Below are 23430 nucleotides of genomic sequence, written 5' to 3' on the forward strand. Positions count from 1 at the left end.
ATAATAACTCTGTACGATAGTTTATCCATAGAAGTCCCAGGACTTCTTATTATAGGTCTATCTGGAGACTGTCTTCTGAACATAATAAATCTTTAACAGGTATTCTGTCTATAGACATATTTTCACGCCGTAGAAGAACTTTTGCATATCTTCTAACCATAGATATATAATAATAATTGTTCCACAAATATCCCATACGGGACAATGGAGACTTCTTCAATGAGTGCACCCCGATTCATATTAGTTCAATGATATGGGACCTACTGTTTATCGCCGAGTCCGAACGGCGTGTCTTTCGACCCCACTTATAGAGAAGTTTTACATGGCTGAACTACTCAGGAAATGTCGCCAACATTACTGAAGGGGTATTTGCCACCGTTGTCTATAGAAGTCTGTCTGTAGAACAACTTTAGAAGGTAGTCTGTCTATAGGTGACCTAGGATTTGTGGCCATATAAAACCTACAGCAAGAATTCATAAAAGATCTTCAGTAGATCATAGAAGTGAAGGTGTTCCAAAAGTTCTGCTAACCTTCCCTAAGAAGATACAAGGCTCTTTTCCTTCTCATAAAAGATGATAGGGTTTATCACAGAAGGTTAACGGTTCTTCCGTTTCAAAAATCGTTTAATAGAACATCTACTGTTATTGACATGTTCTAATAGACGACCAATACATCATCTCTTGAATATCGATAAACCTTCTCATAGAAAACCAATGTATCTTATTATAAAAAATATCAATGCTCCCTCCTTTAAAGACCTGTTCATAACAACACAACCTCAACCTTCAGTAAATCTTCTGGTCATAAAATATCTTTAGCTGGTCTTCTGGACAGAGAAGGCTTTCAAGAAGTCTTCTGTAAGTTTTTTTGACCATACTAGGAACAGGTATTCTCGGTTTTTTGTAGGCTTTTATCCCATACAATGAACAGTTTTTCTTGTCCTAGAAGACCTTTTAAAGATCACCAGTTTATAGACTACCAAAGCCTTCAAGCGGTTTTTCTAGACATAGAGAATCTTAAAAAGATCTTCTGCCTTTGGAAAAATTTAGAAAAGCTATTAGACGTATTTTATTTTTTAGTAGATTTTTGGAAAGTCTTTTATCTATTGAATACTTTTAGAAGGTCCAAAGAACACCTTTGGAAATTGTTCCGGGCCATGTTTATAGTAGTTTCCACCAGTTCATAAAATACACCTTCCCTGAAAAGAATACGCAAAATCAGTTGAAAATTCGTGGATCATTTTTCATAATAGCTTTGACAGGGTCGTCAAATGGAAAGATTGGTATTTTTCCTCCTAATACTCGTATTGGTTACTAAATCCAATATGTTTACAATTGACAATTGGATATTTAGTCACTCTCTCTCTCACGAGACTTTCCCAATACTCGCTGACTTATGCGTTTTTTGATACCCTGATACCAAATATTCTACATTGAGAGAACGGGAAAAACATACGAGGGTCACTAGAAAACTATCTGGCCTAGGCAATATACAGTGTCTCCAGGCGTCATTCGACATTTTTTTTTTGGAAAGTTTGACAGTTTTTAGCCCAAGTGTCTCAGGACAGTTTGACATACGACCATGTGTTGCGTTGTTTACAGTGACTTGAAAACATCACTTTGCAAAAAAAGGAATTTACTTGATAATTTTTCACAATTATCGACGTGGATAATCACATATATAGATAAAGGATCATCCTATAGCACTATGAAAAACTGGGTTAATGAATTTAATCGTGGCCGGCACTCGCCTAAATACGAAGTTCGTGAGCGTCGTCCAAAAACAACCGTTGTGCCAGAAAAAACTAAGCCGTGTGTGAACGGATAATGCAAAATCGCCACACTTGGCGGCAAAAATTGGTGTTTTCTCGTTGGATTACGTGTTGATCGGTGCAAGAAATGTCGAAAAAATACGATTGCGGCGCTTCAAAAGACGTTTAAAAGATGGATCTAGGTGGTGAATCATGGAACTATGCGTATGAACCCGAAAAATAGCAGCAATCGCCAGAAGATGCTGTAAAAGCGTTCAAAAACCATGTTTTGGAGGTGTCTCAATCAAGCAACTGTAAACAACCCAACACATGGTCGTATGTCAAACTGTACTGAGTACGCTTAGGCTAAAAACTATCAAACTTTCCAAAAGAAATGTCAATTGACGCCTGGCGACACTGCGTGTTGCCTATGTCAGATAGTTTTCTAGTGACCTTCGTAGACATTACTATGTTAAGGTCAATAAGTAATTTCTTCTATGTTGGTCCTTCAAAAATTTTCAAGCAAACGTCCCACGTCCTCCCAAAATCCCAAAAATTCAAATTAATAAAGATTTTAATTTCTTCTTAAACTAGACCCTCTAGTTTCCTTTCCACATTTCTATACCGAAATTCCTTTAAATTATTCAACATTTTTATCATTTCATAAATTCCTTCACGAAAACGTATAATTCAAAACGTGATTAATACCACATCTATGCAACAAACGAAGTGAGGGAGGGTGGGAAAAATAGCATCTAGTAGTAAAGTAACTAAAACAAGCAAAAAACATATTTCCTCCAAGAAGCAAAACAACATTACTTGCCATGGCAAAAAGGATTGAGTGAGTGTTCTATGCTGACGATGAAGATGATAATTCAGACATGCTGCAATTGCTACAAGTATCCTGAAAATATTAAATATGCTTAGCTTGTCTGCTAACACAACTAACCAAGTTCCCCTATTTTTATAATTTTTTGTTGTTGTTAGAATTTTCCTTTAATTCCAACAGCTCCCTTTGGGTTATTTGCTCTTAACAAGCAACGTGTAAAAATGATAACAAGAGAGAAAGAAGTATTACAGTAACAACAAAAACAGCAACAGTAACAACAACAACGAGTGTAACAATATAATCACTACTTGTCCGAAATGATTTCTCGTTTGTGAATGAATGTAAAGTATTTTCAATTGGTAGCCTCAACACTCCATTCCTTCTTTCAATTACTATAGCAACTCCAGGCTGTTGCTAACTTTACAGCAGCAGCAGCAGCATCAGCAATTGAATCAGCTGCTGTTTGGCTTTGAATATAAAATTTTTCGTATTTATTTCTGTTGCAATATAAACTCCTTTAGGAAAAAGATTGTTTGCTTCTTTGTAAAAATTCTTATATGAGATTATTTGAGAGTTATTTGTTTTTCTTAAAGAAAAAAACAAAAAATAAGAATATAAAGTCAACAACAACATTCTTGTAAGAATTTATGCTTATAATCATACTTAAGGTCAAGATGATTTTCATTGGAAGGTATTAAAAATATTTTTTAAAGCTATTTTGTATGGCTTGATTGTTATGAGAACATTTTTGTTCTTATTTGAAAACATAAATCTGTTTTTATTAAAGTGGCTTTCTTTAAATAAAAAAACTCCACAATTTGTTTAATTATTTGTGAAAGCTTTAATTGACTGAATTAATTGAACTATCATGGCCTAAAGAGTTTGTATTGAAAAAGCGATATCTATCATTCAACCAATATCCTACGATCGTTTCGCTGGTGGTTATTCAACACATCAGGCATATCAGAAGTGGTGAAGCTTTTTATACCCTCAGCCTTTAGGCTAACGAGGGTATATACAATTTGATACGACCAAAAATGTCCCAATGTCTTTCCGTCTGTCTGTCTGGCTGGTGCGCACGATGATTCTCTAACGGATCAACCAATTCGAACTAAATTCTGGGTATCGTAATATTTTGTCCAAACCTAAGTTTGGAAAATGGACCATATCGGTCCACTCCTTCGGGTACTTCCCCGACCCGATTTGGTTCAAATTTTGCACATCGTGTTATTTTGTCCAAACTTTAGTTCGAAGATGGGCCATATCGGTCCATGGGTCGGGTACTTCCCCCACAAAAGTTAATGTTTTTTCTGTAAAATGATGTGAACGAGAACTCTCGAGCATTCGATTTGGTCCAAACCTTGCACATAGTTGACTATATCGGTACACTCCTTCGGGAAGCTCCCACACAAAATTCGAATGAAGTGAAGTTTGAGAGCTCCTCTCGGAGCTCGGAGTCCTTGCGGCTCCCTTTACGACGGTATAATTTTTTTCGGGAGCAAGTCCATACTTCCTGAGGTTATGGCCTAACCTTCAAAAGACCTTGACGCCACCAACTAAAATGGCAAATCCGCAAGATTACTCTCGCAGTGAGATTCGAATTAGTCCAAACTTTGCACGTATTATTTTATCAGGTTGGAATATGGATAATTTTGGTCTCGTGATTCGGGAAAAGTGCACTTTAATACCTCATCTCTGATGTTTTTGAATTTTTTTTTTGCAAAATATTCTTATGAAAAAGGCCTGCCGGCACCACATAATGTGGGTAGAACCCTCAAAGGGAGAAACCGATATCGTCCAAACATTGTACGTCGTACTATTTCCTACAGCCTCGACTTATGTCCGACTATTGACTACATATGACCACTCTTTCGGGTACCTACCACACAAAGTTTGGAAAGAGTGCAATTTAAGAGTCGCCTGGTCGTTTTTACATTTTTGGTAACATGTTCTGTATGCGGCCCTAGGCAAATCCATACTTCTTGAGAAATTGGTCCAAAAACTCAAAAAACTCCTATAGATGTCGGAAGTATTGAGTTTGATTCTTTTCCTTAGGTCCGAGGCTGAGGATATACATATCTCAGTTTACACAGCTGACTAACACTTTCTTAATTGTTTACTATCAAGTCAACCTAGTGTATCAGGTCTTTCTAGAATCATTGATACATATATGGCAGTGGCTTAGACGCTTAGACGTCGGCAACATTGTATGTTTGTTGGAGAGGACCCAACTTGCTATATATCGTAATATTTCTGCCGATTGATACCTGTTTACTTGTTCTTCTATGAAAATGCCTGTTTGTCTTCTATAAAAAGACCTTTTGACCTTTTATTGGATGACATATTGAGCTTGTCTTAGAAGACATGTTGATTTTTATTTTAAAATACCTGTTAGTTTTCTATAAGAAAACATATTAATTTTCTTTAAGAAGATGTACTGATCATATTTAAGAAGACCTATTAGTCTTCTATAAGAACACCTATTGTTGTTCTATAAGAAGTCCTACTGGTGTTCTATGAGAAAACATATTGATCTTCTATAAGAATACCTATTGGACTTCTAGACCTATAGGTTTTTGTACTAGAAGGTCATCCTAGAGGAATACCTGTTGTTCTATGACAACACCTATTGTTATTGATCTTCTTTAAAATACCCATTGTTCTTCTATGAGAAGACCTAATGTTCTCCCATGAGAAAACCTCTAAAAGCCGAGTTGTTGGTTTTCTGTAATTGTTGGACTGTGAGAGTTCATAATTGTCTTCAATAAGAAGACTTATTGCTCTTCTATAAAAAGAATACATATTAGCGTCATAAAAGACGATGAAGAACTATTGGTCTTATATAAGTCCTATTTCTAGAGGTAAACGTGGGAGTGTCTATTTTTCTTTCAGTAAAAACGTACGGCTATGACAAAGAATTTAAAAATTAAAATTTAAGAATTAAAAATTATATAGACTAGCAGACCCAGGTCCGTGTTGCTGGCCCGTCGTGTTGATTTTTAATAAAAACTTTTTATGGAGTTTATGCTTTATAATTCAAAAATAGATATTTTCCACCTCATTTTTTCGGGTCCATTGTCAAACCGAGTTATTCATTGAGGCTTTAAAATTTATCGACAGATTTTGACTGTAACCTTTCTTTTATCTTACGGACTTTTTTGGATTTTTCCGCCCATTGATTGTGGTTATGCGTTATTATCGCCCATGTCCCCTATCTTTATCTAAAGCGATCTTATTATAAAAGTTAAAAATTTGTAAATATATCGTTTTTCTTAATAGGAGAGATACCGCACCAACCTCAAAATCCATGCCAACATGTACCACGGCACATTCCACAAAATTTCATGAAAATTGGTTGGGACATCGGGCACCAAGAAAGAACATTCGATCGGGAGTGCAAGCCAACGCATTCATAAATTGAGTAAAAATAGCGTTTATAAAACAATAGGCCCCCGAAATTCATCAACAAATAAATAGCACTTTGGAAAATTCCTGAAAATTTTCTGAACATTTCCTGAAATTAGGTAGTTTTTAAAAAAAAACCTGTATTGAAAAGAGTGGGCGTGGTCATCAGTTTTCAAGATATAACATATTTAAAAAGTGGGCGTGGTCTGGTATTTTGACTCCAAATTTGTACCTAAGGTCGGAGACAGAACCCCATTGTCTCCCAAAATTAATGCTGAAACCGATATAATCATAAGTTTGACATATACATACATATAGCGTTTAAAAGAAATGGGTGGGAAGGTATATCTCTGGTACCTCTGAAGTTCATAAAGCACACATTGCCACGGCAGAACTTGAGCATTTGCTGCAAATTTCATGAAAATCGGTTCAGTATTTTGGAGATATAACATATTTAAAAAAGTAGGCGTGATCGGATCTTTGGGCCTAAAAAGTACCTAGATTCTAGATTAATTCGTAAATGTTCAAACCGATACATTCGTTATTTTTGCAAATGTAGAGTTTTTTTTTTAATTTCAAACAAAATATTCAGTCTATTTTCACCGGGGGCCATCCCTGTACATCCCTGAAAATTTCAGTAAAATTTCAGTAGATGCAACATATTTTAAAAAGTGGACGTTGTCAAGTCTTTGGGCCCCAAATAAGTACGTAAGGTTGGAGACACAACCACAATTGTTTCGCAAATTAATTTCCAAACCGATACATTCGTAATTACTGTAAATATAGCATTTTGTAAAAATAGGGTATAGAGGAAGTACCCCGCCCCTTACGAAATTCAACAAAATATGTAGCCTATTTTCACCGGAGGCCATCGCTGTACATTCCCTGACAATTTCAGGAAAATCAGTGTAGAAGAGATTAAAATAGAAAATTGAAAAAAGTGAGCGTGGTCAAATTTTCTTTGCACAAAATCCTAAGTTGAGTTATTATTCAAATCGGTCCAGCCTTTCTCAAATCATGCCCTTACCAACTAACGACATTTGATTTTTATTTTTATGTAGATTTAGCAATTTCAATATGGCAATGCTATTGAAAATCAATTGTCTTTTGTCAAAAGAAAAACAAATCAGTAATTTTCACGTTTCTTTCAAATAAGTAGTGGTATTTTGGGAGTAGCATAGCAGCTAAAAATATTATAATTAATATTTAAAAGACTCAAATATTTTTTTATACCCTCCACCATAGTATGGAGGGTATATTAAGTTTGTTTTTCCGTTTGTAACGCATTGAAATACTCATTTGCGACCCTATAAAGTATATATATTCTTGATCAGGGTAAAATTCTAAGTCGATCTGAGCACGTCCGTCCGTCCGTCTGTGGTAATCACTCTAGCATCCACAAAAATAGAGATAGGACGCTGAAATTTTGGGAAAATGCGTATTTTGTTTGCAGGCAGGTCAAGTTCGATGATGGGCTATATCGGTCCACGTTTTGGTATAGCCCCCATATAACGGTACCCCCCGATTTACGGTATTTTGACGTTTTTAGCTACATTTTCAGAGCGATTTAGCTATAATTTGACATTTAGGGTTCTTAAATGTCAACAAACATATATAACAAAACTTGTGGACATAGGTCCACGTTTTGGTATAGCCCCCATATAACGGTACCCCCCGATTTGCGGTATTTTGACGTTTTTAGCTACATTTTTAGACCGATTTAGCTATAATTTGACATTTAGGGTTCTTAAGTGTTAACAAACTTATAAATTAGAAGTTGTGGACATAGGTCCACGTTTTGGTATAGCCCCCATATAACGGTACCCCCCGATTTGCGGTATTTTGACGTTTTTAGCTACATTTTCAGACCGATGTAGCTTTAATTTGACATTTGGGGTTCTTAAAAGTCAATAAACTTATATACAAAAGTTGTGGACATAGGACCACGTATTGGTATAGGCCGCATATAACGGTACCCCCCGATTTACGGTATTTTGACTGTTTTAGCTACATTTTCAGACCGATTTAGCTATAATTTGACATTTAGGGTTATTAAAAGTAAATAAACTTATATAACAAAAGTTGTGGACATAGGTCCACGTATTGGTATAGCCCCCATATAACGGTACCCCCGAATTACGGTATTTTGAAGGGTTTAGCTACATTTTCAGACCGATTTAGCTATAATTTGACATTTGAAGTTCTTATATGTAAATAAACTTATGTGACAAAACTTGTGGACATAGGTCCACGTTTTGGTATAGCCCCCATATAACGGTACCACCCGATTTACGGTATTTTGACGTTTTTAGCTACATTTTCAGACCGATATAGCTATTATTTGACATTTAGGGTTCTTAAATGTCAATAAACTTATATAACTAGTGGACATAGGTCCATGTTTTGGAATAACCCCCATATAACGTTACCGCCCGATTTCAGGTATTTTGAGAATTTTACCGAATTATCTGTAATTTGAACATTTGACATTTGAAATTCTTAGTGGTCACCACACCTCTCCACCAAAAATTGTCAAGAAAGCCCCCATATAACGGTACCTCCCGAATTTCAGTAATTTGATGATTTTAGCTACAATATTAAACCGAACTAGCAGTAATTTGACATTTGAAGTTCTTAGTGGTCACAACACCTCTCCATCAAAAATTATCAACATAGGTAACTGTTCGGATATAGCTCCCATGTAACGGTACCTCCCAATTTTCAGTAATTTGACAATTTTAGCTACAATTTTAACAGAACTAACTGTAATTTGACATTTGAAGGTTGTAGTGGTCACCACACATCTGCATCAACAATTTTCAACATAGCCCCAATATAACGATACTTCCCGATTTTCGGTACTTTGAGGATTTTACTTAAAATGTTTAACCGAACGTAGGTCCATGTTTTTGTATAGCCCCAAAACAAACCTCCCGATTTTCCGTAGCTTAGCTTTATTTTTTGGACGAACTTTCTGTAATTTGAAATTTAAAAGTCAACAAAAATTCTGCAACAAAAATTGTTCATTTAAGTTCACATTTTCGTATAGCCCAGATACCTCCGAACTAGCTGTTAATGACATTTGAAGTTCCCACGTTATGTGCCGATTTTCGATATTTTGAGGATTCTAGCTAAATTTTTTAACCGAATTAGGAGTTATTTGACATTAAAGGCTCCCATCAAAAACTGTCAACATAGGCCCATGTTTTATTATAACCCCTATATAACAGTACCTCCCAATGTCTAGCCCACCAAAAATTGTCAACAGTTAGATATAGGCAACATAAAAAAGGGGCTCCCGAATGAAGCATTTTATGTACATTATCTGACATTTTAACGTCCTCACTTAAAGTTGGGGACAGGAATGAATATTTTATGGTGGAGGGTATGAAAAGAAAGGCCCGGCCGAACTTAATGCTTTTTTACTTGTTTTTTTTTTTTTTTTTTTTTTTTGAAATTTTTCCTGTTAGGGCAAAGATCATTTTTTAAAGATTTTTATTAATTTTCTCGTTTAGATTTAAGCTTAATGATCGAAATTGTTTGCAAGTGAGAAAGGAAAGCCAAGGACTCGAACCCACATAGCCACCAAATTATGTGACCGTGTTCGCTGTTAGTTGGGCGGCTCTTCAGACATATCGTCTGTGGAATGGCTTCTCTGTCCTAGCTAGAACTTTTTGGTTTTTCAAATGCAAATGTGTTTTATACAATAACGGATATTTGGCCGTTGATTTGTATTTCTTCATGACAAATTTTGTGAAATTTTATGAAATGGTCTGCTGGGTATAAACAAACAACGCAAACAGCTGTTTCATAAATGCAGAAACTATCGTCTGTCAGGGTGAAAAATTAATTCAAATTAAGGCATAACTTTATAGAGGTAAAAGTGGGCGTGGTAAATTTTTCTTTCCGCAAAAACGTATGTTGGGCTATGAAAATGATTTAAAAATTATCCAAATCGATTGTTTTTATTTACATATATTTGCCAAAAATCGTGTTCCCTGGTAGTTGCTGAGCTTAGTGCTGTGTTTGTAATTTTCTTATGCCAAAATATAAGATATATTACACTATACAATACTGAAAATGCAAACAACTTCTAGTATGAATTTTTTAGAGTACATATTGAGACTACAAATCTCCTAGTTGGGTTTTGTCATGTCGGATCCAGTTCGGATTTTATGGTCTCATATAAACCTACTAAAACTATATTTTTGCATTTATCGGGCCTTTATCTCAGCAATTAATAGGATATATGCCTTGTCTTTAGTAATATTGTAACCCTAAACTAGTAGAATTTATCCTTTGAAAAGACCCCATAAGAAAACTCAATCTAGGGAATCAAAATCGATAAAAACATAATTAAAAAATATGTTTCAGTGTTTTAAGTGCATTTATAAATAAAACACTGCAACTTAATTTTTTTTAATATTTTTTATTTTTAACTTTTCATTAATTAAATTTTTTTGACCAATGAGAACCTCATAACAAAATTATAACCAATTTATGCCGAAAATGTAAATAAAAAATTTAAAATGCCGTTATATAAGGGCTATACCAAAACCTTGACCTATGTCTAACATGTTTGGTGAGAAAGTTTCTGTACTATTGAGAGATCTAAGTTACAGTCAATTCGAGCTAAAAATGAAGATAAAATCCCCAAAATACCTGAAATCGGTTGGTACTGCTATAAGAAAAAATGGGTTTGGTTTCATATTCAGAAACTGTCATCTAAATCTAAAAATTGTGCAAAGTTTTAGTTCGATTGGTCAACTGCAAATGTGTGGAAAATGAGTTCCTAGATTTGAACTAAACGGACACCAAAACAAGTTAAATAAAACACTGCAAAAATATAGAAATTTTTACAAAATTTCTGGAAATCTGGTCAGAATCAACTTAACTCTTGAGAGTTGAACCAAGTAACATTTTGCAAAAATCTTCCAAATAACGTTCTCTACAATTCTTCAGAACATTCTGAAGCTATAAAATGCGTATTTAATGTTGTTTCAGCGGTATTTTGTACCATATATTTTACAACAGGTATTTAAACACTTTTCACTCGAGCAGTTTATTCTCGCATTTGGGATATCACCACATTATTGGCATATTTATTAACTTGTCGTTGAAACAACGACGTGATAAAGGCATTTTACAACACCGGTATGTTCTGAAGAATTGTGTATCACATTCCAGCGAATATTTTTCCAAAAAGAAGACATTAAGAAAAAATTAACTGTTTTGGAGATAAGGTGCGAAATGTATACAAATTATGGAATTTTTAGATATATTATAAAATTTGAGGCAACAAATATAGTTTTTTTTCGATTTAATTTTTTATCCAAATATTTTATTGGTGCACTTATCACAAATTTTCTTCAGAGGTAAGAAGATGATTCGAAATGGTTTCAGAGATATAGCCCAACTAGGGATTTTTGTCGTTTTGGTCTGTACTTTCAAAAAATCCTGAGTTCAAATTGTTTGCACAAGATTACCTTAGAAATGTTGCACAGTATTATTGACAAGTACTTTTTCTCTCCGATTTTATACACATTTTTTCTGATGTAATTCGAAACATTTTAGTTGTAATTCGTAACATTTCACTTGAAATTCGAGAATTTAATTTGTAATTCGAATTATTTCACTTGTAATTCGAATTATTTCACTTGTTATTCGAATTATTCCATTTGTAATTCGAACTATTCTATTTGTAATTCGAATTATTCTATTTGTAATTCGAATTATTCCATTTTCAATTCGATTTATTCCATTTGTAATTCGAATTATTCCATTTGTAATTCGAATTATTTTATTTGAAATTGGATTTATTCCATTTGTAATTCGAATCAATTTATTTGTAATTCGAAACAAAAAAATAAAATTTTTTTGTATTGATTTTATATCTGAATTACAAATAAAATGATTCGAATTTCAAATGGATTCGATAGAGACACTTCAAAAAGTTTGTCGATTAGTATCCAAGTTTTGACATCTAATAGCCTTTCGACGCTGCCTATCTTAACGCCCTTTATGCTTCTTTTATTATAATAGGACGACCTAATATTTTCTTCTTCTAAACATTATAAAACAAAGCATTTCGTCTATAATTATTTTAATATTATTTTTTCATTTTCTTACAGGTAAACATTGATATTTAAACATTATACAATATTTGTAAGTATTATTAAAATAAAGGACAAGGCGATGTCTTCCAAATTCAAATTTTAAATTTAGAAATGTAATTTAACATATTATATAAAATTTTTGCTATATGGCTTATTTCTTTGGAATTATTTTCTCCATTTCAAAGAAAACACTATTGTATTGCTTGCTGATGAACCAAAGAAGAAAGACTAATTATGTAAAAACAAACTGCATGAAATCTTAAAGAACATAAGTAATAAAAATTCTACTTTAAAAGAATATGAAGAGGAAAGAAAATAATTTTTGTCGCTGTCTATGGTATGGCCATAGAAGAGCTCTGCAAAGAATGAATGCATGAATTAATTAAGGTGTCAAACCATGATATATTCCTCGAAACGCTACACACACACACCAACACCCAAGTAGTCACCTTGTCGCCCGAAAGTCAACACTGACATTGACACTCGTGCAAACAATCACAGATTTTTCTTAGAAAATTAAAAAATGTCATTATTAAAACAAACTTCATGAAAGTAAATTTAAATTAGTCAAGACAAGTAAAGAAATAGCTGGTAAGGTAATGCGAGGCAATGGACAGGGATGAATATAACGATAAGGTTGTTGCACTACTCGTGACATAATATTAAAATGAAATTTTTCCTAAAAATATTTTGAATATAAACAAGTAAAAAAGTATCAGTGGGCTTTGCCGACAGATCGAATATATTTAGGGTCTCAGAATTTTTTGGCCCTTTTCGGACATTTGAACTTGCCGACAAAAATGACGAAGGACAAATTTTGGACGAAATCGGTTGATCAGTTCGAGAGTTATCGTTATCATATGGTGCCATAGGGGTTTTTTACACCTTTCCGGCAGTTTTCTCAAGAAGTATGGACTTGCCCCTGAAAAAACTTTTACCGTTGTAACTGAGGCATCAGTCGGCTTGGCCGACAGAGACATACCCTCAACCTGTGTATATTGAAACAATTTTTCCCAAAGAGAGAGAGAGAGAGAGTTTTGAACATTTTGGGCGGATGAAACGACAAAAATGTTGATTAGGATTAAAGAGCAAAAGCTTTGCGGGGGTAATACTTAAAGGAATGGATCGACATTGACCATTATGGAAGTGGATCTCCAGCCACTACATATGGTGTCAGAGGGGATTTTTACACCCTTCAGGCTGTTTGCTCAAGAAGTGTGGATTTGCCCCTGAAAAAACTTTTACCATAGTAATTGAGGCAGCGAATGCCAGTTGCTTCAGTGATTCGATAGAAGGTCTTAAAGTGAACTTATCCGAAATTTTGTTTGGGAGATACTGGATGAAGTGGACAAATATTGTCCATATTTGAACCTGATTTAAATCTGGTAAATATATTTGGATGTGTAAAGTATGGACCAATTCGGCCACTCCCTTCAAAAGTTACGATACGAACAATTTTTCCGAACATTTTTGAAATTTTGTGGGGGAGTTTCCTAAAGAGTGGACCGATATGGCTTATCTTTGAACTTAAACTATGTTTTGGCAAAATAATACTCAGGCCAAATTTTGGACCCAATCGGCAGATCCGTCCAAGAGTTATCTTGCGCTCCAACCACCTCACACGGTGTCATAGAGTTTTGTGCAACTTTCATGCTATTTTCTCAGGAAGTATGGACTTGCCCCTGATGAAACTTGTACCGTCGTATGGGGGGCAGTGAATACAAGTTGCTAAAACAAAAAAAGCGATTCGATAGCAGGTCCTAAACTGAACTTTTCCGAAATTTTACGAAAGCCAAACTTTGGACCGAATTGGTTGAGCTGTTCGAGAGTTATCCTGCGTTCCAGCCAGGCAGACAGACTGACGGACGGACATGTCTAAATCAATTCCAAATTGTCTGAAACTGATTTCATCTAGACATACTTGGGGTATAAACCATTATTTCGATGAGGTACATTTTGCCCGTATGAACTTTAGCATAAATGCTGAGGGTATAAAGAGTTGTGAAGAGACTTCTGACCAAATGAAATCTTTGAATGGTCTTCTAGTTAAGAAGACCTTTAAAAGATATTTTGAAAATAGACGATCTGTGAAAGGTATTCTGGTTATAGACAATTTGGAAAATGTCCGCTGGCTATAGATCTATAAAAAGCCTTCTGACTACATATTTCCTGTGAAAGGTGTACCTGTGAAAAGTGTTCGGGTTACAAACCACTTCTTCTGACCATAGAAGACCTTTAAAAGGCCTCCTGGCTATAGAAGACCTGTATTGGGTCTTTTGGCTATTAAAGACATGAAGAGTCATGAAACCCCTCAAAGTATTTTGAATATAAAAGACCTGTGATGAGACTTCTGACCACAGAAAATCTGTGAATGGTCTTCTAGCCAAGAAGACCTTTGAAAGGTCTTTAGAGAATAGGAGATCTGTGAATGGTCTTCTGACTATAGACGATTTAGAAAAGGTCCGCTGGCTATAGAAGGTCTATAAAAGGTTTTCTGGCTATAAATTTCCTGTAAAAGGTCGACGGACCTGGGAAAGGTCTACCTGTGAAAAGTGTTCTGGTTACAAACGACCTCTTCTGGCCATAGAAGACCATTAAAAGGCCTTTTGGCTATAGAAGACCTGTAAAGGGCCTCTAACAGGTGGTTATAGAAACCACCTGACAGGTCTTTTGATAATAGAACACCTGTGAAAGGTCTTTTAACTATAGAAGCCTTTCGGCAATAGAGACCCCTTAAAGGGGTTCTGGCTTTAAAAGCCTCTCTAACGGGGTTCTGCCTATGGAAGGTCTTCTGGCTATCGAAACCCCTCGAAGTAGTTTGAATATAAAATACCTGCTGACCAAAGAAGGTCTGTGAATGGTCTTCTAGCCAAGAAGACAATTGAAGGGTCTTTTGAGAATAGAAGATCTGTGAAAGGTCTTCTGGCTACAGACGATTTGGAAAGGACCGCTACAAAGGAAATAGAGCACCAATGAAAGATCTTCTGGTTGTAGAAGACCCATGAAAGTTTTTCGGGCTATAGAAACCCCCTGAAATATCTTTTGGATATAGAAGATCTGTGGCAGATTTTTGGACATAAAAGACCTGTAAAAGGTATCCGAAAGTTCTTCTGTTTATAGAAAAACTGTGACAGATATTTTAGGAATAGAGGACTTGTGAAAGTTCTTGTGGCTGTAGAAAACCTGTAAAAGGTTTTCTGGCTATAGAAACCCTGCGAAAGGCCTTCTGACTATAAAAGACCAATTAAATTTTTTGGAAATAGAACCCTTGTGACAGTTTTTTTTTTGGAAATAAGGGAACTCTGAAAGCGTACGAAAGATCATCTGGCTATAGAAACAGAAGATCTGTTAAATATCTTATGGATATAGAAGCCCTGCGCAAGGTCTTCGGGCTATAGAATATCCGACAAAAGTAACCTAATTATGTACTACTTGTGAAAGGTCTTCAGGTTATAGACGATCTGTGAAAGGTATGGCTATAGAAGACCTGTGAAAATCTTGTGACTATAAAAGACCTGTGATAGGTTTTCTGACAATAGAAGATCGGTGAAAGGTCTTCTGACTATAGAAAACGTATGGAAGGTTTTCTGGCTATAGAAGACCTATGACAGGCTTTTGGAAATAGAGGACAGGTTTTGGAAAACCTGCGAAAGGTCTTCTAGCTGTAGAATATACGTCAAATTCTCCTAATTACGGACGACTTGCGAAAGGTCCTCTGGCTATAAAAGATCTGTGAAAAGTCTTCTGACTATACAACACCTGTGAAAGGTCTTCTGGCTATAGAAGACCTGTTGCAAATACTTTGGGAAAATCCCGTAACATGTCTTTGAAAAAAAAGACATCCGGAAGTTTTTCTGGCTATAGAAAAACTGGTTGTTGGGAAATGGAGATTCTGTGAAATATATTCTGGCTGTAGAAGACCTGTACAAACTTTTCTGGCTATAGAATACCTGCGAAAAGTCTTCTGGCTATAGAAGCAGGTCTGTCCCAGGTCTTCTGGCTGTAGAATACCTGTGACAGGTCTTTTGGAAATTAAAGACCTGTGAAAGGTTTTTTGGCTATAGAAGACTTTTAAAAGCTTTTTCTGGCTATAGGAGACCTGTGAAAGGTCTTCTGGCTGTAGAATGCCCGTGACAGGTCTTTTGGAAATGGAAGACCTGTGAAAGGTTTTTTGGCTATAGAAGACCTGTAAAAGCTTTTCTGGCTATAGGAGATCTACGAAAGGTTTTCTGACTATAGGAGACATGTAAAAGGTCATCAGATCTGAGAAAACATGTGAAAGGTTTTCTGGCTATAGAAGACCTGTGAAAGGTTTTCTGGCTATAAAAGAACTGCGAAAGGTCTTCTGGCTATAACCCAGCAAAGATCCTCATTACAAACCTCCTTTCCCACCCATTATTTTAACAAGGGCATGTCGCGCGAAATATCTGGTTATTTTGTAACCACTGAACAAAGTAGATGGTAACCACTGAAATAAGTAGATACTAAGTAGATTCTGACTACTTGTTTCAGTGGTTACAAAATAACCAGATATTTCGCGCGACATGCCCTTGTTAAAATAATGGGTTGGAAAGGTGGTTTGTAATGAGGATTTTTACTGGGAAGTGGCCTGTGAAAGATCTTCTAGCTGTAGAAGACCTGTGAAAGGTATTCTGGCTATAGTTTTCCAGCTATAGAAGATCTACGAAAGGTTTTCTAACTATAGGAGAATTGTGGCAGGTCTTCTGGCTATAGAATACCTGTGACAGGTCTTTTGGAAATGGAAGACCTGTGAAAGATTTTCTGGCTATAGCAGATCTCCCTCTGCTGCCTACATAAGTAAAAGGTTTTCTATATAAGATCTGGGAAAGGTGTTCAGGTTCTAGAAGATCTGCGAAAGTCCATTTCGCTATAGAAGACTTGTGAATAGTCCTTTGGGTATAGAAAACCTGTGGCAGGTATCTTGACAATAGAAGACCTGTGCAAGCTCTCTGACTACATTTGACTTGGGAATGGTATTTTGATTCTAAAAAAACCTTAAACTATTCTCTGGAAGACCAGTGAAGTGTATTTAATCTGTGGGAGCCCCTTAAAAATATCCAGGCTATAGGTCCTCTATAGAATCTTATGATTAAGAAGAACGCCTGTGAAAGACTTTCTGTCTATACTAGACCTGTGAAAGATCTCTAATATATCGAACACTTACACATACTCAAAAAAGTAATGTAGGGTATAAAACTCTTCGTTTTTTTTCACTCCTCCAACAAACATTAAAAGATGAATGACACCAGGGACGACAAAAAAGACACACAAAACCAACTAGTCAGATGGCGGGGGCACGGAAAGCAAAATTAAACTAATGAACGCATAATAAATGAATAGAATAAAATGAATTTTAAGAATATTTATAAGGTGCTAATTTTGCAGACGAAATGTTGCCAAACAACCTACCAAAGACACAAGGATATCTATCAAAGAGAAGAAGAAGACAAGACCGCCAAGAAAAAAGAAAAAACTAAAACAAACAAAAAAATATGCTTAAAGAAAAACCTTTAAGAGTGATTTTATTCCTTGGAGGTTTTGTAAAAGTTTGCCAAACAATTGATTGACATTTAGAAGGAAGCCACAAATACCCACTCACACACACACTTACTTGGATGAATAAATCTAGCTAACGACAGGTGAAGATAACTGTATAGCTAATGGTTTATTGGTCTGACATTTATTGCCTGGAAAAGTCGATGTAACAAGAGCTAGGAGAAAATCTGTGAGAAGAACGAAATGTGGAGGAAAATACTTTTAAAACATCTTTGTTGTTGTTGTTTTTTGGTCTTCATCTTCACCTTAGACTGTTGACAAAGTGATAGATATGTCCAAAAGGTAATTTAAGTAATACGAACTTTTTCAACTTTTAAGTTGGCCAATAATCAAAAGAAAAAAAGGGGTGTAAAGTTCCAAAGTTCTTTTGGATATTTAATTGATTATAGCTTAATTGAGAAAAAAATGGCAGCAAAGGCGAAGAAAGGACAAGTTGCTTGGGTATGGTGTGGAATTGAATTTTTCCTCTTAATATGATGTTTGCAGTTTTGGCAGCTATCCTAAGGTCAACAAACTTTAAAATTGTTCTTGTTGTCATGTCTGCGATGAATTAAATTTGTCACCTGGGGTAAAGCTGTCATCATTGGGAGCCTGTAACAAGGCTAACTCTTTTGGGTAAAGAACAAAAATATCGTGTTAAGCGACGGTCTGCCCTCGGCAAAGGCTCATAGTAGACGGTAAATAAGGAAATCGGTCTGATGCTCAACCATACAAAGAAAATTGAGGAAATCTATAGACGCAAGGGAGTCAACTACATCCTACAATTCGTCGTTCGAATCGGAGGAAGGAAAATTGTAGAATGATATTGCAGGAACATCGATAAGGACCAATGAACCACGTTTTTATACCCTCATCCGTTAGATTAACGAGGGTATATATACTTTGATACGCCGAAAGTATCTTTGAACGAAATCCGCTTCTGAAAGTTTAGACTGGAAATTGTCCTGTATATCCATCCGTTTGGCTGGCTCTTGTGCACTATAACTTTGCACCTCCAGGCTTAGATCAAGTTCGAAGATGGGACATACTTTTAACTTGTTTGCAGGATGTGTTGTAGCCATAATCGCAGGTTTTAACATGGCAAAGCCCAGGACTTATCTTGGTCCCTCCTTCATCTCATGTGGACACTGATCTCCCCGTGGTGTCACAAGGGGAACTGCCTTTAACACCCTTTAAAGGTAGTCTACAGAGTAAGTGCGGTTTGGGCGTACTACTTGGTAAGCGAATGTACATGGTAAGTACAAAGCTAATACAGGATGTGCGTTGGAATCGGACAGACGTAAATATCAAACACGATTACGCACTGTATTATGGCCTCCTTGAAAAGATACATGAACTGGGTGTCGGATTTATGGCAAATCTTAGGCTTACAAATCCTGTCTCTAGATTTACCCCGATTGATGAGAGAATTGCCACAAATAGTATAAAAGCTACGTTCTTTAACATCAGTCTCATCCGCGCCCATTCCCCGACCGATGAGAAAGATGAACAGACCAAGGATACATTCTATGAGCGTCTCGAGAGAGCATATGACTGCTGCTCTGGCTATGACATTAAGATTGTTTTAGGAGATTTTATTGCTAAAATTGGCAAGTTAAGCCTTCAAGAGATAGCACCCGACAACGGAATAAAGCTGATCGATTTTCCGGTAGTGAGCAGCACCAGGCTCCAACACCTCGACACACACAAGGCCACGTGGATATCCCCAGATGGGAAAACCAGAAACCAGATCAATCGTATTGTGATAGACGGAAGACACTGTTCCAGTGTGTTAAATGTGTGATCAACTCCAGAAGAGAACATCGATTCGGACCATTTCCTTGTAGCAGGCAAAGTATGCACGCATTTTAATGTTACTGCAAAAGTGCGATCTAACACAGAATGGAAACTGGATGTCGAGAAGTTGCAAATACAACAGATAGAACAAGCCTACTATGCTCAACTGAACACATGCAGGAAGACGGCAATCCTTGTCCCGATAATGTGGAAGCGCAGTGGCAAAGAATAGACCTTCTTCAAACTATCACAAAATCTAAGGTACAATCAGAAGTATCGTAAGGCTACATACGAAAATAATGCGGCATACAGAGCAGCTCTGAATTCAGTAGCAACACGAAGCCCCAGTGGAAAATATCGGGAGAAGAGGAGAAGCGTATTTTCAGAAGAAAGTGCACGAAAAGCATGAGCGTGAGAAACTGGAGATGTTTAGCAGTTAGAATGATGTCAGAAAATTTTACCATAGGGTAAAACACCAGACTGAGTGGTATGGGGCAGGCACATTCTCCTGCAAAGATAATGAAGGCAATCTAGTAACTGATACAGATAGCGTATTAAGGATCTGGAAGGAGCATTTCATGAAGCTCTTAGTATTGAATATGGGCGGCGATGAAGATACCGCAGAACCAATCGCAAACGACGACGTTGAGTGCCTACCACTTAACCAAAGCGAGGTCATGACAGCAATTAATCGGCTAAAAAACAATACAACAACAGGAGCTGATGGGCTGCCCGCCGAACTGTTCAAGACCGGTGGCAAAATGCTGATAAGGAGTATGTATCAATTAATTAGCGATTGGAACCTCAGCATTCTATGTCCCGTACACAAGAAAGTAGGCAAGACGGTGTGTGCAATCTACAGAGGCAGAAGTCTCCTATCAATCGCATACAAAGTGCTGTCAAACGTACTTTGTGAACTTTTAAAATCTATGGTCAATAAACTAATTGGGTCTTACCAATGCGGTTTTAGGCCTGGTAAATCGGCAACTCACCAAATCTTTACACTGCGCCAAATACTGGAGAAGATACACGAATGGCAGATCAACACCTACCACCTGTTCGTCGACTATAAGGCTGCCTTCTACAGCCAAATAAGATCAAACGTATTTCAAGCCATGTCTGAGTTTGGTAAATCTGCAATATTAATACGCACTGTCACAGATGACATCGACATAATAGGCCGATCAAAACAAGCCGAAACAACCACCTTCGGACAAATTGAAAAAGAGTCTGCAAAAGTGGGTCTTACAGTAAACGACGATAAGACGAAGTTTATGCTATCAACACGCAAGGCGTCCAGAAGATACGGGCCAACTGTAGACGTTTAAAATTACATATTTGAATTACTTACTGACTTTATTTAACTCCGCTCCTCCATAAATAAAACATGCAACATCAGTTTTGAAAAAAAGAAAAGTGTAATATTGGCCAAGCAAATACGACCTGTAACTTTATATGGATCCGAAGCATGGGTACTTGCGATAACAAACGAGGCAGAACCTGGTTTGTTTAAAAGAAAAAATATTCTTCAGATTTTTGGACCAATATGCGCTGGCGGTAAATACCGGCGTCGTATGAACCACGAACTGTACCAGCTGGCCCATATCAATATAGTAAAACGTATCCAGCTATAATGATTGCGTTGGCTGGGCCATGCCAGCACGATGGATAAAGATGTCCCGACTAGAAAGCCATATGAATACGAGTCATTTAACGGTATACGCCCCAAGGAAACAGCAAAACTCGCTTAGTTTGGAATCTGTTCTCAGTTCCACACTGAAATTTGGAAATAAGCTTCTTTTGTTTGTCCGGAAAGCGGCAAGTACCGTTCTATGGGGGCTATACCAAAGTATGGACATATGTATATTGACGATCCTTTGGTAGAAAACTTAAGTGGCCAATGTCAAATTACAGCTAGTTCGGTGAAAAATTGTAGCTAAAATCCTCAAAATACCGAGAACAGGGAGGAACCGTTATATAGCAAAACATAGACCTATGTTGACGATTTTTTGTGAAGAATGTTCGTGGCCACAGGGAACCTTAAATGCCAAATTACAGCTAGTTCGGTTAAACATTTTAGCTGAAATCTCTCAAAGTATCGAAAACCGGGAGGTACCGTTCTATGTATGGGAGCTGTACAAAACATGGACTTATGTTGACGATTTTTGGTGGAGAATTTTCGTGGCAACTGAGAATCTAAAACGTCAAATTACAGCTAGTTTGGTGTAGTTAAAATCCTCAAAATATCAAAAATCAGGAGGTACCGTTATACGGGGGCTCTACCAAAACATGGAGCTGTGTTGATGTTTTTGGTGAAGAAGTTACGTGGTCACTGAGAATCTCAAAAATCAAAGTACCAAAAATCAAGAGATACGGTGAATTTTCACGAAATTGCTCTAAAGTTACGCTATTGTCCAATGTGAATTAAATGGGAATCCTACAAACAATTTTGAAAATCGCCTGGATTTTAATATAAGGGTATATTTTAGGGCCCACATGACCTAAAATTGGACAAATATACTATTGGTGCAATATCAAAATCTTACCCGATTTTCATAAATTTTTGCAGCATTCGTATCTAGCCACAGCAATCAACTGGTTTCTCATCCATTGGGCAATAAATGTGGCCTTTAGAGGAATTTCACCTTTGGCGCTTGAGGCACCAGTGACACGTTTTAACACATTCTAATTGTGGTCAAACTTTGGCAACCCTAAAACCTCACAAATATAAAACACTTTTCCACCTAAAATTTTGGGCATTGGTGCTTTCGTAACGAAACAATTAAAAAAGTATTTGTCGGCTTTGCAGAGATATACGCTCAGCCTATGTGTATTGAAACTTTCATCTACGAACAGATCGAATTAATTTAGGGTCATTTCAGAATTGTGTGGATTTTTTTTGGACATTTGAACTTGTCGACAAAAGTGTGGATTATGATTAAAATTCGAAAGCGTCGGAGATGAGATACTTGAAAGATTGGACCGACATATCTTTTCGATAGATATCGCGCCCACTAGTCTTTTCAGATGGTCATCGTATAAATTTTGGACCAGTATGCCAGGAAGCATGCACTTGTTCACGGAAAACATAATATCGCTGTAAACAGGACCACAACGAACAGCATCGGTAAACTAAACTACACTTAGACACAAATGTTGAACTTTTGGGGGGAAGGTACCCTAAGGAGAGGACCGACATGGGTCATTTAACAAGTTAAATTGAATTTGTACAAAATATTAGGAGATCCAAAGTTTGCACCACATTGGTTGCCGTGTTCAAGACATTTTTTTAGTGACATTTTTTAACTATTTAGGGTGGAAGTACCGGAAGTTGTGGACCGGTATTGCTCATCTTCGAACTGAAACTAAGTTTGGACAAAATATGGCGAATGCCAAATTTTGGACCAAATCAGAATCGTGCTCTCCAGCCACTACATATGGTGGTATAGGGGTTTTTAACAACTTTCGGGCTGTTTTCTTAAGAGGTATGGACTTGCCCCTGAAAAAAAAACTTTACCATTGTAATTGAGACAGCGAATGCAAGTTGCTTTAACAAAAATCAATATGATTCGAGAGCTGGTCTTTAAGTGAACTTATCTGAAATTTTGTGTGATAGGTACCCAAAGGATTAGGATGTGTAAAGTATGGACCAAATTGGTCACTCACTTCAAGAGTTATCGTGTGCAGAATTTTTCCGAACATTTTTGAACTTTTGTGGGGAAGGTAGCTACCTAGGAGTGGACCGATATGGTTTACCAACGTACTTAAACTAACTTTGGACAAAATATTACGAAGGCCAAGTGTTGGACCGACTCGGCAGGTCCGTTCGAGTGTTATCTTGGGCTCCAACAACTACACACGTTGTCATAGGAGTTTTTTGCAACTTTTAAGCTATTTTGTCAGCAAGTAGGGGTTGTCCCTGATGAAACTTGTACCGTCGTATAGGCGGCAGTGAATACAAGTTTCTATAACAAAAT

This window comes from Musca autumnalis, unplaced genomic scaffold (assembly GCF_047663935.1).
Source record: "Musca autumnalis isolate F117 unplaced genomic scaffold, ASM4766393v1 scaffold_1, whole genome shotgun sequence".
Classification (NCBI taxonomy): Eukaryota; Metazoa; Arthropoda; class Insecta; order Diptera; family Muscidae; genus Musca; species Musca autumnalis.